Below are 18,860 nucleotides of genomic sequence, written 5' to 3'. Positions count from 1 at the left end.
TATCAGGCTCTATACTAATATATAGTTTAAAAATGCAGAATAGGTGTGTGTGTGTGTGTGTGTGTGTGTGTGTAAATATATAAAACACACTGATTTTCAGGGGTTTGTAACTGCAATAAAAATTCCTTCTGGGCTACAACTTGGCATTCACAGCCCAAAGGGATTTTTTTAATTAAAAAAAATCAGTGAAGGTTTTCTTGAGTGATAAGAGCACAAAAACATATATTCTTCATTTTTGAAGTACTTTAATATTTTTAAACGGATAGACTTAAAAATATTTACACACTTGACTGTTTTTACATAAGAGACCCTTAAAAAGGAGGAACCCAGGAAGGGCATAGATGGCAAGGTTAGACAACTGCTTTGTGCTCATCATGAGTATAAGTGTTGAGCCTTTGATGAGACATATCATTATTAACACATTTAAAAGGTCTTGGTCTCTCTTTGTGTTGAAACCAGGAATGAGGGAATAGAATGTTTGATGAACAAATATAAGTCCCAGAACCTAAGCTCATTTCTTCTACAAGGACCATGCCCAGGAGCCGTGGAGAACATGACTGAAACATGTACGCTGTTTGGGGAAGCGTGAACTGTTGGCATACATGTATCTGCTTGGTGTATAAATAGAGTACTTCTTTTTCCAGGGCTATCAGTCTGGAACTTTATAGTTATTTATATTATAGTAACACCCAAAATGTGTAAGGCACTGTACAGATATATCAATAGATGCAGAATTTATAATCTAAAAAGAGGGGAGGAAACAGATGAACGGAGGAAAAGGGATGTAAAATACAAGCAGGTGCTCATGGTGATGACATGCACAATACTTGTTAAGTCCTTTATTCTGGCTGCTTATTTTTTGTAGGTGATGTGAGAGTGGGTATTTTTGAGTGGGTTGAATGGGAAAAACATTTTAGAAGTTCATTCCATGTATAAGGAGCAACACATAGGATGTGGAGATGTCTACATGAAAAAGTAAGGAAAGGGATGTGCCTTATTATCTTAAAGATCCACCTCAAACATCTTTAAAAATGTAGTCTTAAAGCTCTAATTGTGATTTTTTTAGGCATGACTTTGCACAAATACTAAAAAATACATTGCTTAAAATAATGTGTTCCAATACTCAGCTCATACATGCCAACCATCCCTCTTTAGGAGGGACAGACCATAGTTTACTCTGACCCCACCACAGAAGCTCATTCAGTCCAATGTGTTCAAAAGATTTTTCTCTTCATATGTCCCTATCTGAAACATTTAACTGTTGACAAATGGGTGTATGCCCATGGTTTACTTTAATTTAAAAGGTCATCTTTCCGTTTTGATTTTTAATTTAAAATCATGAGCCTGTGCTTGGTGTCTGTGTGCATTTTTGAAGCCAATAAAAACAAACTAAAAAGAAACAGACCCTTTAACCACAGCCCCCTCCTGAGAATAACCCATCCACCCATTCTGCATCTCCATAGCATCCTAGGGCTCTCTGAATTGACTGGGGATATTTAGGTACATTACTTATTTGTCATTGGCTACTGTAGTCTATTTCATACCTGCCTTATGGCAAAAATTCTCCTAGTTTTAGATGACAGCTACATATTGTCTGCCATCAGACCTCTGGAAATGTTTCATAATTCCAGTGCTCTTATTGTTCCTGGTTAGTTCACGGTATAGAAATATATTGAGGGGAATGGGCTATTTGAATCACAGACACGATCCTGCATTTATAACCCTTATTGCTTTTTGCTGTGAGAGAAACACAGATAAATGCCATTCTGTGAGGTTATAGCAAACTGCAGTCTCTCCATCGAGCACAGAATAAGAGAAGGCTATGATAGTATTGAGATGGAAGATGAACTGTCTCAAGGGGAGGATAGGAAAAGATTTCAGTAAAAGCCAAAGGACAGTAAATAAAAGTCTAAGTACTCTCCTATAGACTGACAGTGTCTTGTCCCTTTACTTTCTCAAAGAAGTTCATTTAATTAATAATTAAGCACCTAATCTTGAAGTTGCTGTGAATGTGGACCTTGCAATGGAAGAGTGGGCCACAAGGTGCCTAAAGCACAGGAGACCACCTGAGTTCTATTCCTGTTTCTGCATAGGGTTGGCAACTTTCTCATTGCAGAAAACTGAACACCCTTGTCCTGCCCCTTCCACAAGGCCCCGCATGGTTCAGTGTGTGGGAGGGGTCTCCGGGCTGAGGCAGGGGGTTGTGGTGTGGGAGGGGATTCTGGGCTGGAGTGCAGGCTCCAGGGCGGGGCCAGAAATGAAGGTTCACGGTGCTGGAGGGGGCTCCAGGTTGGGGCAGGGAGTTGAGGTGTGTGGGGGGGTAAGGACTCTGATTGGCAGGACAGGCCCTGGGGTTGGACTAGGGCTGAAGGGTTCAGACTGTGGGAGAGGGCTCAGGGCTGGGGCAGAGGGTTGGAGTGCAGGCTTCAGGCAGTGCTCAGCTTCAGGTGGTGCTGATCTGGGAAGCAGCGACTTGTCCCTTTGGCTTCTAGGTGGAGGGGTGGCCAGGAAGGTTCTGGCCGTGGTTCCCGGTCAATGGGAGCTGCGAAGCTGGCACTCAGCATAGCACCTGTGGGCAGAAGCAGCACACAGAGCCTCCCTTGCTACCCCTCCCTCTGGAGGGACATGCCAGCTGCTTCCCAGGAGCTATGCAGTGCTGGGCAGGGAGCCTACCAGCCCCGCTGCGCCAGCAACGGGACTTTTAATGGCCCAGTCAGCGGTCCTGACCACTGTAGAAAATTGGACACCTGGCAACTCTATTTCTGCATTTGATTCCCTGTGTGACATTGGGCAAATTGCTTAGCCTCTCTGTGCTTCGTATTCCCATCTGTAAAATTGCTGTGGTAATATTTGCCTCTCTGGCATTTTATGGGATTTAACTAATTAATGTCTGTAAAGTACTTTGAGTTCCTCAGGTAGGAGAGTCTATGGAAATGCAAAATATCCTTCATTTTAACCCAAAAATGTTGCATATTCATAGACTGTTTTTAATCAGTCCCATGGATAAGAATTGGCCCCATCATTACCCTTATCATGCTCCCATTTTTCTTTCTTTATATCTCTTCCCCCCATTTTCTTCTCCCATATTCACTGTTTTGTCTTGATTTGTCAGCTAATTCAGGTTTCTTTTTAATTCATTGATATGACTTGATTCAAAACCTCTTTTGGCAGTTTATTCCATATGGTAGTTACATGCCTACATATAGGGCCCTAGAGAATTCATGGCTGTGAAAAATGCATCGCGGACCATGAAATCTGGTCTCCCCCATGAAACCTGGTCTTTTGTGTACTTTTACCCTATACCAAACAGATTTCACAGGGGAGCAGCGTTTCTCAACCTGGGGGCCCTGATCCAAAAGACGGTTGCCAGGGGGGTGGGTTGCAAGGTAATTTGGGGGGGGGTTGCGGTATTGCCACCCTTACTTCTGTGCTACCCTCAGAGTGGGGTGGCCAGAGAGTGGTGGATGCTGGCCAGGCACCCAGCTCTGAAGGCTGCACTATCAGCAACAGTGCAGAAGTAAGGGTGGCAATACCATACCATGCCACCCTTACTCCTCTGCTGCTCTCTTCAGAGCTGGATTCCTGGCTCGCAGCTGTCACTCTCCGGCTACCCAGTTCTGAGGGCAGCGCTGCCACTAGCAGCAGAGCAGAAGTAAGGGTGGCAATACTGCAACCCCCCTGCAATAACCTTGCGACGCCCCGCACTGTTCCCATTTTGGGTCAGGACCCCAACAATTACAACACCATGAAATTTCAGATTTACATATCTGAAATCATGAAATTTGATTTTTAAAATCCTATGACCGTGAAATTGACCAAAATGGACTGAGAATTTAGTAGGACCCTACCTATATGGCAGTTTTGCCTAAACTTTATTTGCTATGTGTTGTAAACTAATTTTTTCAGGGTGCAGAAAAGGAGGGGGAGAGAGAGAGAGAGAGAGGCTGTTTTTAAGGCTTGCTAGCTACTATCCTTTAAGTTAAATAATATGCCAATCTAAAACCACTTCTGGACAGAAAGCTGTTCTTATACCCATAGATATAAAATGGAATAGCTTGTCATGAATTCTTTCTATATTACTCCTAAGGAGAATTTTACAAGATGTTTTATCTCCTGGGATTCTGAGGTCTTGTTGCTATGTTGCAGATGGAGTATTATATTAAACAGCTTCTGTTTGGTGGAGATGGAAAGGAAAAGGCAAGCTGGCATCTTAATTACTGTGCTCCATGAGCTTGATCCAATGCCCACAGAAGTCAATGGAAAGACTTCCATTGACTTCACTGGTTGTTACATTGTGTGTGTGTGTGTGTGTGTGTGTGTGTGTGTAAAATGGATGCTTAGGACAAGAGGTCAGGATGTATTCTTAACTTTGTATAATGACAGGTTTCAGAGTAGCAGCCGTGATAGTCTGTATTCGCAAAAAGAAAAGGAGTACTTGTGGCACCTTAGAGACTAAAACATTTATTTGAGCATAAGCTTTCATGAGCTACAGCTCACTTCATCGGATGCATTCAGTGGAAAATACAATGGGGAGATTTATATACACAGAGAACATGAAACAAGGGTGTTACCATACACACTGTAACCAGAGTGATCACTTAAGGTGAGCTATTACCAGCAGGAGAGTGTGGGGGGGGGAACCTTTTGTAGTGATAATCAAGGTGGGCCATTTCCACCCTATACCAGAAACCTACTGACTGCTATTCCTACCTACATGCCTCCAGCTTTCATCCAGACCACACCACACGATCCATTGTCTACAGCCAAGCTCTACGATACAACTGCATTTGCTCCAACCCCTCAGACAGAGACAAACACCTACAAGATCTCTATCAAGCATTCTTACAACTACAGTACCCAACTGGTGAAGTGAAGAAACAGATTGACAGAGCCAGAAGAGTACCCAGAAGTCACCTACTACAGGACAGGCCCAACAAAGAAAATAACGGAAAGCCACTAGCCATCATCTTCAGCCCCCAACTAAAACCTCTCCAATGCATCATCAAAGATCTACAACCTATCCTGAAGGATGACCCATCACTCTCACAGATCTTGGGAGACAGACCAGTCCTTGCTTATAGACAGCCCCCCAATCTGAAGCAAATCCTCACCAGCAACCACACAACAGAAACACTAACTCAGGAACCTATCCTTGCAATAAAGCCCATTGCCAACTGTGTCCACATATTTATTCAGGGGACACCATCATAGGGCCTAATCACATCAGCCATACCATCAGAGGCTCATTCACCTGCACATCTACCAATGTGATATATGCCATCGTGTTCCAGCAATGCCCCTCTGCCATGTATATTGGTCAAACTAGACAGTCTCTACATAAAAGAATAAATGGACACAAATCAGACATCAAGAATTAAAACATTCAAAAACCAGTTGGAGAACACTTCAATCTCTCTGGTCACTCGATTACAGACCTAAAAGTGGCAATACTTCAAAAAAAAAACTTCAAAAACAGACTCCAATGAGAGACTGCTGAATTGGAATTAATTTGCAAACTGGACATAATTAATTTAGGCTTGAATAGAGACTGGGAGTGGATTAGTCATTACACAAAGTAAAACTATTTCCCCATGTTTATCCCTCCCACCCCCCCACACTGTTGATGTTCTTGTCAACTGCTGGAAATGGCCCACCTTGATTATCACTATAAAAGGTTTCCCCCCCCCCCCACTCTCCTGCTGGTAATAGCTCACCTTAAGTGATCACTCTGGTTACAGTGTGTATGGTAACACCCGTTGTTTCATGTTCTCTGTGAATATAAATCTCCCCACTGTATTTTCCACTGAATGCATCCGATGAAGTGAGCTGTAGCTCATGAAAGCTTATGCTCAAATAAATTATTAGTCTCTAAGGTGCCACAAGTACTCCTTTTTTTATTTTGTATCATATCAGAAATGGGACATTCCATGATGTTTTGTGAAAATGAATGACAAACGAATGTAAACAGACCTGTGATATTGAAGAAGAGGGACAATGGTGAAATAGCTCAGAATAAAGGAATAATAATTTGTGTAGCCTGTGGAAAATGGCATGCTAGGTAATGGGGTACAAAATTAAAGTTACTGATCATCAAGCTTGGATGACACTACTTTACAAATACTCTAGAAAAAATAATAATTCGGAATTGTATATACTGCAAGATGTTCAGCTCACTGGATTGAATTCAGCTATGACATTCTGAATTGTAAAGAAATTGAGAAATCTTTGTCCAGTTCTGATTGGCAAACCATAGAAATTATAAAATTTTTAGCATCTTAGAGACTAACAAATTTATTTGAGCATAAGCTTTCGTGAGCTACAGCTCACTTCATCGGATGCTGTAGCTCACGAAAGCTTATGCCCAAATAAATGTGTTAGTTTCTAAGGTGCCACAATTACTCCTTTTCTTTTTGTGAATGCAGACTAACACGGCTGCTACTCTGAAACCTATAAAATTTTTGGTTTCCTTCTGGAAGCACAACTCTGAAATAACCTTTCCTAAAAACTCTCCCTCTAGCGGTGATAAATAAATTGGTATTTATTTATCTCTGGGAATCTGGACTTCTTATGATGTAAATCAGCATAGGCTCATTGCCAGGAGTTTCAAAGATTTACACCAGCTGAGGATCTGACACTGGATGTTTACATGTGGCAGTATTACAAAGCTACTCATCCTCATGGCAATCTAAACTCCTCTGCGCTTTCCTTGCTTCCTTACATCCACCTTTCCCTTTCCCTGAATCTAATCATTCTGAATGTGCATGCATACAATATTATAACATGGAAATAAAAACACTGTTTAGTTTTTATTTAGCATCAAAAGTTTTTTCTTATGAAGAATACTTTTGTAATGTGGAAGCATATTAATTAGTAGACTGTGAAAGAAATGTCTATCACATTTTCATTTTTCTATTTGTGTCTGATAGAAATGTAACAATATTTTTAAACAGGCAATAAACTACTAACACCCCCATAAATTTAAAATTAAGGCAACAGCCAAGTTAAAGAACAATATATCTAAAATGTAATTTTCATTTAATAATATTAGCACTTACATAGGGATTTGCATCTTCAAAATGTACAGACAGAGCTTCTCACACCATTGTGGAATATGTGAGTATTGTTATTAGTCATTTTGTGTCAAACTTGAGCATTATTTCAAAATATCTAGCAGAGCTAGAGTGGTGAGCAATGCCTAAGAAAAATATGCAAAATTATTAGTGTGATCATCAGTAAAAACTATTGTAGCCAAATCAAACATGTAAAGTTAGAAATGATTTAAAGATAAAATCTGTTACATATAACTGTATTTTTTCTGTCTGATCTATCTATAATTCAGACTGCTTAACTAAACTTAAATACAGATACTGCAGTTAGAGTACTTGTTAAAGCGCTAAGCTGACAAATACAGAGTACTGGCCATTATTTCTGCTTGAGAGTCAGAGGTTTGAGCTATTCATTTTGTTGTCCGACACTCAGCACCAGAATTCCTTGAATTCCCAAAGCTTTTCATATGGCTTCCTCAAGGACAGCTATCATGTCTTAGCTGCTGCAATGACAGATGGGATACAATGTGTCATGTGATGGATAACACTGGATCCACAGTACTTAATCCTTCTAATACTAATAGCTGCATTATCATAGAGATTTATGAGAATGTCAGTTTCAAGTTCCCAGTTCCATTCATGGGTTTTTAAAACTTCAGCTGCAAAAACATGCATCCATCCCATTAATTCTAATTATCATGGTTCATCTTCTCAGCAGTTTTGCACTCCGGAACCTTTCAGTGCAAATTAACGTACCAAAAAAGTGTATTAATTAATATTTGTAGCTTTTAATTTCTGCAAGAGTGTTGTCTGGAAGCAGCTGGCAGTACAGGGCCGCTGCTATTGAATCTTTGCCAAACAAGTGCAGATGTAATTTTGTTATCTCTTGCTTAGTCATTTACGCAAATTAATTTGAACAATAGCCTTTTACTGGTCCTCATGAATCATGCAAAAGGGATCTGCCAAAAAATTGCTAGTTGACAGAAAATAATTGGTTAATGTTGTAAATCTTGCAACAAGGTAACGTACTCACAGTAAAGTAAAATTTCACTCTAAATCTTAGTGATTACTTTGAATGCTCTTATATATTGCATTTTTTAAATACAGCCAATTTATACTTTGTGAGAAAATTTCAGGGGATGCGCAAATCTGAAAAACTTGGAAAGCTTGTTTTGGATAAACACCAAAAAGTTAATATGTTTGTCTAAATTTTATTCAAGCTTTGTGGATCTCCAAAAGTGGGCTGGGTATCTTTTAAGTACAAGCTTTGTCGTGAGCATCACAGTATGTCCTGCTCTTGGTCCGGTCAGAAACACCAAAAGAGAAAGAGTCCTTTTTATGGTATGTTTTGTTTCTAATCCTGGGTTTGTAAATATGAAGAGAGAGGTGGGGGGGGGGAGAGAGGGAAGGGGTGCAGACAGGGTAGGGAGCTTATCCACATGTTTTCAAATTTTAAAAATAGTTTTGGATAGCATATGGGACAAAGGGTCAGGTTGATATTTATCTGATCTGAACCTAGTTAAATTGTCCCAGGTTTGTACTTGAGTTATGACAGCTCAGAGAAATCTAACCAGTGAGCAAGTTCTTTTGCTTCATAAGAACTGCCCATATTTACGAGCCTAAGGAGAGTTTAATTTACTGTTACTTTAAAATATTTGTGTTATTTGCTACTGTCTCAAGAAGGAGTAATGCAGTTCACAAAGGATAACCTCACTATACCCATTCCTACCACAGAATTAGAGGTGTTCTGAAATAAAAACCTAGATCAAAAAAGCTCTAAATGCATGGCACAAGGTTCAAATGGGGGCTGACAGAGAGTAGGAATCCGAATGTGGATTCAGATTTCTAAAATGGGTCCTATCTCTATAATGCGCTAAACCAAAATTCCAGATTCAAATATTCCTGAATTTGGAGAATTGATAATCTGGATGTAAATGTTTGGTATGAGTCCATATCTATGTAAAAGACCACTCCTAATGTGTCCTTTATGCCAGTTCTTGTTAACATATAATTAGTAAATGAATAACTGGGAGGGAAAGAGGAGTAAGCCTTATCTCTTCTACTGTATAACCAAGCCAATTGCCTTTCTCCATTGTGATACCAACAATCATTGCAGAAGTCAAACAGGAGGTACAGTATTATTCTAATATGTAAACTACACAGCCTATACTCAATAAGTGAGTCCTACGGGAGAAGCATGTATTTGTGAGCAGTGGCTCTTAAGCTTGGAAGGGCTTGTTTGCCAGTGTGAGAACATCTGTTGAACAACTTATTACAACTCTAGTTTTCTGCTGCGTTAATTACTGATATTGACTGATGCATTTGAGTAATACAATACTTTGCTTTTACAAACAGAAATCCATGAATGTTCTGCGGGAGTGCAACTCCACTCCATAGATTCATCCAATGGCAAATGCAATGTGAAGACTCTCTTACTTTTTTGGTGTCTACTCTCCCATATGTAGTCCTTTTTTTTTTTATTGTACCTCTATGGATTTTTGGGCAAATTTAATCAATGTGACATAGTTTTGGCCCAATTCTGATAAAAGGCCTCAATGTCTTAACCAATTGTCTCAATAAAACAGGCTTGAATGTCCAAGGCTGTATGGTGAGACTGTTAACAGGGTGCCCCTTTGCTTTTGTCTTCTTCCTTGGCAGAAACTGCACAGATTCCACTAGTTGTGCAGTCACAGTGACATTTATTTGAGTTTCCTCCACCAACACCAGGACAGTCCACATGCAACAGTCTATTTACAATATCCTCTGTGCTTTTGGCCCTCTCCTCAGGACCTAGGACCTCCCTTTCCTGAAGCCTCTGATCCTGGGCTCAGCTAGCCCTGCTCCTTTCTCCCCACACTTCCTTCCTGCGTGTCTGTATCCTTCTGGGCTGATGGGCTAATTGGCTTTTTCTCACCCAGCTGCCAGCCATATTATCTAATTACCTTAATCAGCTTTCTCAGGGTGGGGTGGGAACTAATTGGTATCCAAGTGCCCAGAGTGCATGCTCACCTGTTCACTCCCTGCAATCTGTCACAAATACCTATATGTTGAGCAAATAATAGCATGTAGTGTTTTGGCACCATGTAATAAATGGCGGTATGTGTGGATAAAACATTTAGACAAGTACACTTAAGAATGGGGACTAGTCGGTCAGATTTCATTAGAATAGGCTTGACCAGTAATATGCTCAGTGTTTAAAAGGAAATGCACATGTTGATAGATCTTGACGAAAATGCTTACTAACTCCTCCACACTTAGATAAGCCAAACAAGCATGGTCACCTACAAATGGTGCTATCTGGTAACTCCCAATGATGATACAAACCCTGATTTACAGAAGAAAAATAAAATCTATCAAATTTGCTAGTAAGACAGAGAATATTTGTTCTAACTAACTATTTCAGAATTATTTTAAATAATATTTGTCTCCAAATTGTTTTATTCAAATATGAATATTATAATGCTCAGGTGATTTTTATGGCCAGCATGGATGAAATAATGATTTCTGTGCCCGAGATTTCTCTGTGGCCATTTGTCAGCAAAACTTTTTATAACTAACTGAAGGTAGTATAAAGTTCTCCAGTTGAACAAAAACTCATTGACAAAAGTGGTCTAAACATATAATTTCTTGAGTTATATTAAGAACCAACTGTATGAAAATTAACTTATAGCTATTTGAGTAAATTTGGACAATTCTGCTTAAATATTTCTCCAACATCTGTCTGAATAAGATCGGATGGCATGATATGTACCTGTGGACATAGCATTGGTTTTGAGAATATCAGGCTGTTATTGACCCTCAGGAACTTGTATGCAGCCAATCTCTCTCTGTTGGAGGAAGGAAAGGCATTACAGTCCTTCTGTAATGTCAGGACTCACACACCAGTTTAGCTTTATGCTTTTCATAAGCAGTAGCTGTAGTTGGACTAACTTTTGGCTTCAACTACTGATTATGGAAAGAAAATTCAAATGCCAAATTATGACTCATCATTAGCTGGGCTGAAGATCCAGTGTCATTCCTTTACTCTAGCAGAGCCAGGTCTGGGTCTCTTCCACTCTAATAGTTTTTTTTAAGCAGCCATTTCACAGCCTGTATTCTTTTTTTCCATTTGTCCGTTTGATTGCAGAAAGAGGAGATCAGATATTGTGTGGTCAAATCTTAACTATTTGCAAATCTGTTGGAATTCTTGTACAGAGGATCATTTTATGATAACTGATCCTGCAGTCACTTATGCACATGTCTCAAATTGATCGTGAGAGGGCCCATTGAAGTTGTTGGGACTATTTACATGCTTAAATTTAAGCATATATGTTTTTGTGGGATCAGGGAAATATTGAAGAAGACACTCTATTGTTGTTAGAAGTACTGTACAATAGTCATGAGGTAGCATTGGGCATCGGTGAAATTAAATTGTGCACTGTATTTAGTAGAGGACTAATCCTTAATATAGTATTTTCTCCCTTATTTTTATCATTAATACGCACACATCTATGTGTATATGCGTGTTTGTTTGTGTATATATATGCACATATGTTCATTTTTACAACTTGTCTATTGAATTTATCATTGCATTAATTTACATTTAATTAATTAAATGTAATATTAACATTACATTTATATATTAAAATCAGTTCTTTTGTGATATACTATTTTATATGGCACAAAAGTCAGATTAATCATTCATATAACACAATGGAAATGCCTAATTTTGTTGACTCCTCTCAACAAATAATTCACAACAAATAGTCCCTTCTGTAAAATGTATCCAACCAAAGTCTGTTATCCATCCGTTTCTAGGGTGAATAGCTAATCAGGGAAGTGGTCTCTCATTGACGCACTGAGAAAAATGAAGTTAGTTCCTGTGTAATTGAAAATATCAGTAGTAAACTTGGCTGGAGCTTGATTAATAGTATATTAAAATCAGTGTCTTCATGGTGAGTGTTGGATAAGGAGTTTTGGGCAAATTACTTGGTTACTAGGAAGCCTTTAAATTTTAATCATGGAGACACTTCAGCATCATTAGGAACTGAAAAGACAATGGGTACTGGTAGGAAGTTATGCGAATTGATGTGCTTTTCAATCTCTTCTTCTGCAGTGATATTGAGAGTGATGCATGGCCTGCAATTGAGAATCCTCTTCTTCCCCGGGACATTGATTGCTGTTGTTATAATTTAATATTACAGTTTTTTTATGATCATGGAAATGAGATGAGTTTGTTGAAAAAAGCCGAAAGATTTTAGTCATACAAAAATTAGTTAAAAAGAAAAGGAGTACTTGTGGCACCTTAGAGACTAACAAATTTATTAGAGCATAAGCTTTCGTGAGCTACAGCTCACTTCATCGGAGTTTTTTCCACCAAATGCATCCGATGAAGTGAGCTGTAGCTCACGAAAGCTTATGCTCTAATAAATTTGTTAGTCTCTAAGGTGCCACAAGTACTCCTTTTCTTTTTGCGAATACAGACTAACACGGCTGCTACTCTGAAACCAAAAATTAGTTAAAAGTTATGGCTTTGTGTGCTCTGTGGTTTTCAAAGTTCCTGATAGCATTGGTCTTGATAGATACTTTAACCTATGAACTAGTTAAAAAATTAATTAAAATACTCTTTTAGAGCACCATTCTCTATTAATATAATTAAAATAATATTATTATTATCTATTTAGACAATTGGGGGTTTGTGTGTGCAGGTATATTGTATGTGTGTGGATATATGTAATATATACATAGACTTCTATCTCCATAATGGAGTGGTGTGGTATAAAGGTTTAATCACCATGAGTTTGAGATTATTGAATTATTCATGAATTGCCAAGGCATCATGACACAGGTAAACTCAAACAAGTGCCAATAAAATCTGAAGACTAAATATCACCATCATGTGGCTGGGATTTTCAATGGAATCTAATGGAATTATGCACCCAGCTTCCATATACATTCATAAGGAATTGGATAGCTGACTCACGCCTATGCCTACTGTTATTCAAAGACTTTTTTAGAAATATTTTAGGGTTTAAAATAACTGTTGGACCTATTACTTACATACTTTTGTCAGTGAAGACAGATGCCTTAGTTCTACCATTAGGCCAACTGTGCTCAAAGAAAAACAAACGAACAAAAACCTGCAATTAATGTAAAACATATCCAAAAATGACCATGGAGAGCAGTTGCTCTGTACATTAAAAATGTCATCATTTAACAGAGCTGTATCTAAGGACTTCCCAATGCTAGAGGCCGAGTCCCTTCGGAAAGAGGGTGGACCCATCACCATAGTATCTTGCAAATTCTAATGAATTTATCCATACAACACACTTGTGGAACCAAGGCATAAGGAGATAAAGTGACTTGCTCAGGATCACATAGAAGCTCCATTGCAGAAGCAGAAATAGAACTCAAATGGCTTGAACCCCAGGCCATCATTTCAACAACAAGACCATTCCTCCTTCTTAACCAATGGAAAAAGTCAATTTTTTTGTTATGTAGCTACATGCTATATCAAGCTATAATTTTATTATTATTGTTATTTGTTATAGGTTTAGAAAGGTATTACTGGCCCAACTTAGGGGAATTGCTATATCTGGAGAGGGAAGGAGGAAACACTTCACTAGCAGGTTGAGTTTTTATAAAGGTGGCTATTTGAAGTAGCTCAGGGATTTAGAACATTAGACTAAGTCCTAGATGAGATGGATTTAATAGAAAAGTGATGCAGTTGTGCTTGTGAAAAATATAATTTATGAAATTTTATACTTGATAATTTCAAATATGTAATGTGTAATTTATGGTGATTTCCAATATATCATATGCCACTTTCTAATATGTAATTAGAAATGGTAATTGTCTCTCTTTATATAATATACAGAAACACCAAAAGTGAATTCAAAGTTTAAAAAAAAAAAGAAGAAGAGATTTTAATGCCAGAAGAGACCATTCTGATCATCTAGTCTAACTTCCTCTCTAACACTGGCTATAGAATTTCACCCACTAATTCCTGCATTCAGACCATATATATGTCATCCCAATGAATGCTGATATAACCTTTATACTACACTATCATGTTTTCTTTATATGCCACATATATTACAAAAACACTATTATAGGATTGGTTTAGAGATATTTAAAAAGAAATATTTTCATATGCATATTTTTGTATGTGTGGCCCAGTCAGATAAGTAGGTGCTTAATTTTAAGAACTGTGCCCACATATAATTGTGGGCATAAAACTCTGCTTACAAAATTGGAAACAAGATTGAGTCCTGTAGGGTTGCCAATCGCACAAAACTGAACACCCTAGCCCTGCCCCTTCCCTGAGGCCCTGCTACCCGCTCATTACATTCCCCCTCTCTCGGTGGCTCACTCTCCCACACCCTCACTCACTTTCGCTGGGGTGCAGGAAGGGGGTGAGGGCTCTAACTGGGGGTGCAGGCCAGAAATGAGGGGTTCAGAGTGTGGGAGGGGGCTCCGAGCTGGGGCAGGGGGTTGGGATGTGGGAGGGGGTGAGGGATCTGGCTGGGGGTGCAGGGTCTGGGGTGGGGCTGGGGATGAGGGGTTTGGGATGCAGGAGTGTGCTCAAGACTGGGGATGGGGCAGAGGGGTTCAGAGTGTGGGAGGGGACACTGGGCTGGGGCAGGAAGTTGGGGTACAGGAGGGGGTAAGGGCTCCTGGGGGTGTGGGCTCTGGGATGGGGCTATGGATGAGGGGTTCAGGGTGCGGGAGGGGACTGCAGGTTGAGGCAGAGGATTGGGTGCATGGGGGTGAGGGCTTCATCTGGGCCTGGGGTGGGGCCAGGTATAAGGATTTGGGTTGCAGGAAGATGCTCCAGACTGAGGGGTGGGGCAGAGGGGGCTCTGGGCTGGGGAAGGGGGTTGGGGTTTAGGAGGAGGCTCTGGGTTTGGGAGGGGCTCAGGGCTGGGGCAGGGAGTTGGGGCTCAGTGGGGTGCTACCACTGGTAGCTCCTAGTCAGTGCTGCATTGCGGGGGGTGAGGGGGGCGGGGGCTAAGGCAGGCTTCCTGCCTGTCCTGACTCTGCGCTGTGCCCCGGAAGCGGCCAGCAGCAGGTCTGGCTCTTAGGTAGAGGTAAGGCAAGTGGCTCTGCGGGTTGCTCTTGCCCACAGGCACCACTCCCACAGCTCCCATTGGCTGCGATTCCTGGCCAATGGGAATGCGGAGCTAGTGCTTGGGGCTGGGGCAGCACGTGGAGCCCTGTGGTCCTCCACCTAGGAGATGGACCTGCTGGCCGCTTCCGGGGCGCAGTGCAGAGCCAGGACAGGTAGGGGCTAGCCTGCCTTAGCTCCGCAGCACCTGCAACTGGACTTTTAACTGTCCGGTCGGCGGTGCTGACCAGAGCCACCAGGGTCCCTTTTCGACCAGGTGTTCCAGTCGGAAACCGGACACCTGGTCGCCCTCAGTCCTGTAAGCTGTTGTACACTCATATTAGATATAGTCCAAACTTACCTCTGGGCTGTGGTTTGCCTTTATAATGAACTGAAGAACAACAAAACCTAAAACTTAGCTTTCGTGAGCTACAGCTCACTTCATCGGATGCATTTCCGATGAAGTGAGCTGTAGCTCACGAAAGCTTATGCTCTAATAAATTTGTTAGTCTCTAAGGTGCCACAAGTACTCCTTTTCTTTTTGAGAATACAGACTAACACGGCTGCTACTCTAAAACTTAGCCTAACCTTTCACCTGAGCTAAGTTATTCCTGGGTTTTTTGTTGTTGCAGATTCCCTCTGTCCTTTCCTCTAGTTTCTTCTACCTGAAAGAGGGGATGGGGAGGGAGAGACTCAAAATCTTTTCAAAACATGGGTTGGAATTAACACAGTTTGCCTTATCTGAGATCAAAGTGAATCTGTAAAAACAGCTCTGTGTGTGTCTGTCTGTCTGTCTGTATGTCTGTCTATCATCGATATATATAGCATTCTAGCCACTGCCTATCAAGTTAACTGAACAGAAAAAGCATTGCATTCCTAGACAGAGTGTTGGAACTGCAAACCTGTTTAAAGTTTATTTCAAATGCCAGGGCCACCAAAACAGATAAATATATGTGTTAATTAAAAACAAACAAAAGCCAGTAAATAAACACAGAGGCTTATTTACAAGGCCCACTTCTTTCCAGTACTTGTGGGACAAAAATCCATGACATAGATCAATGATGGATGAACCACAAAAGACTCTGCTTGCAAAAACATTGGTTCAGTTCTGGCAATAAGTAGAGTTTTAGGGGCATGCAGCTCTTCTGTGTTTTTCAAACTGGTTGCCTTATTCCTAGATTATAGTTGGTCCCCTCTGAAGTGTTAACTTACTGTAATTTGGAACTGGTCTGATGTAGTGCAGAGTGCTGCCTGCTTGCTGCTGAGCTCCCTCAGTCCCCTCTGAAGTCGATGTGAGTTAAGGGCAGTCAGCACCTCTCAAGAGTCACTCAGCACCTGATAGGATTGGGCTGTTTATTTGGTTTGGGCTGTTGATGTGCAAGTAACTATAAAAACATCTCGCGTGAGATTCTGTGCTGCTTCTCTAAGGTGCAGCTGGATCAAGAGCTAAGGTGGATTTAAGACACTTTGCAGCCCCTTGAATAACTTAGACTGCTCTGCGGGTCTGTTTAAGTTATTGAAGCTTCCAGGAACTTCCCTATGCACTACATCACCACCTGGAATCTCTGTCATTCTGTGCCAGTGCCCTATCCGGACACACCTTTAAAGCCCCTGGTCCCATCCCTCATACACACCCTATTACAGAGTTTGTGAGGCATAGGGCTATCTTCCGCAGTGTCTATGCTGGAGGCATTCTCCCATGACCGGTTAGGTGACTTTTAGTCCCCTTTCACACCACTCTAGACCTTTTTCCTTGTGTGAAGGGGCCGGAGTGGAGGTGAGGACATCACTTTCAAGGCTTTTTGCAGTTTTTCTTTACTTTTGAAAAGTATGCTTTGTTTTTAATTGTAACAGTTCACAGATTTTAACATTTTTGCCTGACTATAGCCTTATTCCTGTTAGCTAGGCAGTAAATCATGGATCCCAAGGAGCAGAGTTGGAAGAAAATTAGGCAAAGATTCTGATTAAGACTAAATATACATCACAAATTAAGGAAGAAAAGTATAATCGTAGCACTTCCTTGTAGAGCAGAACATTTTAAAAAATCATGAAGTGAAACATAAGAACACTGGACAAATTTGGATTGGGGTATAAAATAATATGGAAGACACTGCTAATCTACAGTAAATGTAAGAATCAATTTGGCTGATAGGCAGTGAATGACTTGTATTTTTTATATTGGAGTCTTTCAATCAGTATTTTCTGAACGTGTTTTTTTCATTATGATAATGATGATGGGATTAATTATCACCATGAGAACAAGTGATAATGGTACTTTGAACTGTACTTGTCACCATATGACACAGAATATCACTTGTTTTTACATTCTCAGGGGTGTGTGTGTGTGTGTGTGGGGGGGGGGGGGTTGGAAGTATCTGACGTTCTCATTAGATGACAGAACAACCAGTGAAGGGATGTTGATGGAGGGCTAGTGGGGTGTTGTGGGTTTTTTTTTTGCAGACTATTCTGATTAGTTAGAATTTTTGAATAATAATCAATTGATAAAAATAAAGAAAATTAATCATTGGTTTAGTGTTTATCTGCAATGACTCATTCCAGCATGATGTGACAACTTTGTTGGGTAGTCTTGCATGTCTTGCTGTAATATCTCATTGTGTTCACAACAGCTAAGGCTCTGTGAAGAACATATCTCTCCAAATGTATCTTTTTGTACCCATAATGTAGTAAGAAAGATGATGTAAGGGATGTGGGTTAATTAGGCTACAACCAGGGCCGGCTCTAGGTTTTTTGCTGCCCCAAGAAAAAATTTGCTGCCCCACGGTCCGAGAGCACAACTGCCCAAGCAAAAAAAAAAAAAAAAAAAGGATGGCCAGAAAGGATGGCGCACCCCAAGCATGTACTTGCTTTTCTGGTGCCTAGAGCTGGTCCTGGCCACAACTTTATTCACTTAACGTACCTGGGAATATCTGGCAAAAAATCATACTGTGCTAGTCTTCATTCTTTCCTTAATTGTTTCCACCTATTTGGGAGGGCTGGCATCAGGCAACGCCCTTCTCAGCCTTCCACTGCTCTCCCCTCATATAAGGAGTAAGGGGGGGGCTGGAGAAAAGGGGAGGGGGTTGTTTACTCACTATCAGATATTAGGAGTCCTAACTACCACTTTTCAAGATGACTTCCCCTAAATCCACTTGTGACTCCTGTTAATCAGGAAACAGTGTCCTCTCTGTAGCCGGAGGCTGCTCTGGACATATGCGACAAGGAGGTGCCACAGTTCTCTTGCCTGCCTCCTGCCCCCACTCCTAGCTAGATCCCTCCCAGATAATTAACAGATCTTCCCTAATATTGGCCAAAAATATGTCCACTCCCCAGTCGTAGGGGAATACTTTGTTGGCCCTGGATAAGTCAGGTACCAAGTATGATACATAGTTCAATTTATTGCTCCAAATACCTGTTTCTTAGACACGTGGTCTCTTCTCACTTTTATTGATGAATATTATTAACATCAAGTGTAAAGAATCATGAAGCTGAAAATATGGACAGTCACTTTTAGTGAAACAATGAATCCCACATTTTAAAAGTTTCTCTATGAATAATTTTGTGTGTTTCTCATTTGGATCATTGCATGCCACATTTGGGCCCTCACGAATTGAGAGGGATGGATGAAGATGTGTAGATTAACTTTAAAGCAATAATGTTCTTTCATAACTCAAGTGCTCAGCAGAGTTTCTGTAAATGACTGTTAAATTAGGAGTGCTCTTTGGTGCTCA

This window comes from Dermochelys coriacea, chromosome 11 (genome assembly GCF_009764565.3).
Source record: "Dermochelys coriacea isolate rDerCor1 chromosome 11, rDerCor1.pri.v4, whole genome shotgun sequence".
Taxonomy (NCBI): domain Eukaryota; kingdom Metazoa; phylum Chordata; order Testudines; family Dermochelyidae; genus Dermochelys; species Dermochelys coriacea.
This window is presented reverse-complemented; position numbering follows the sequence as displayed.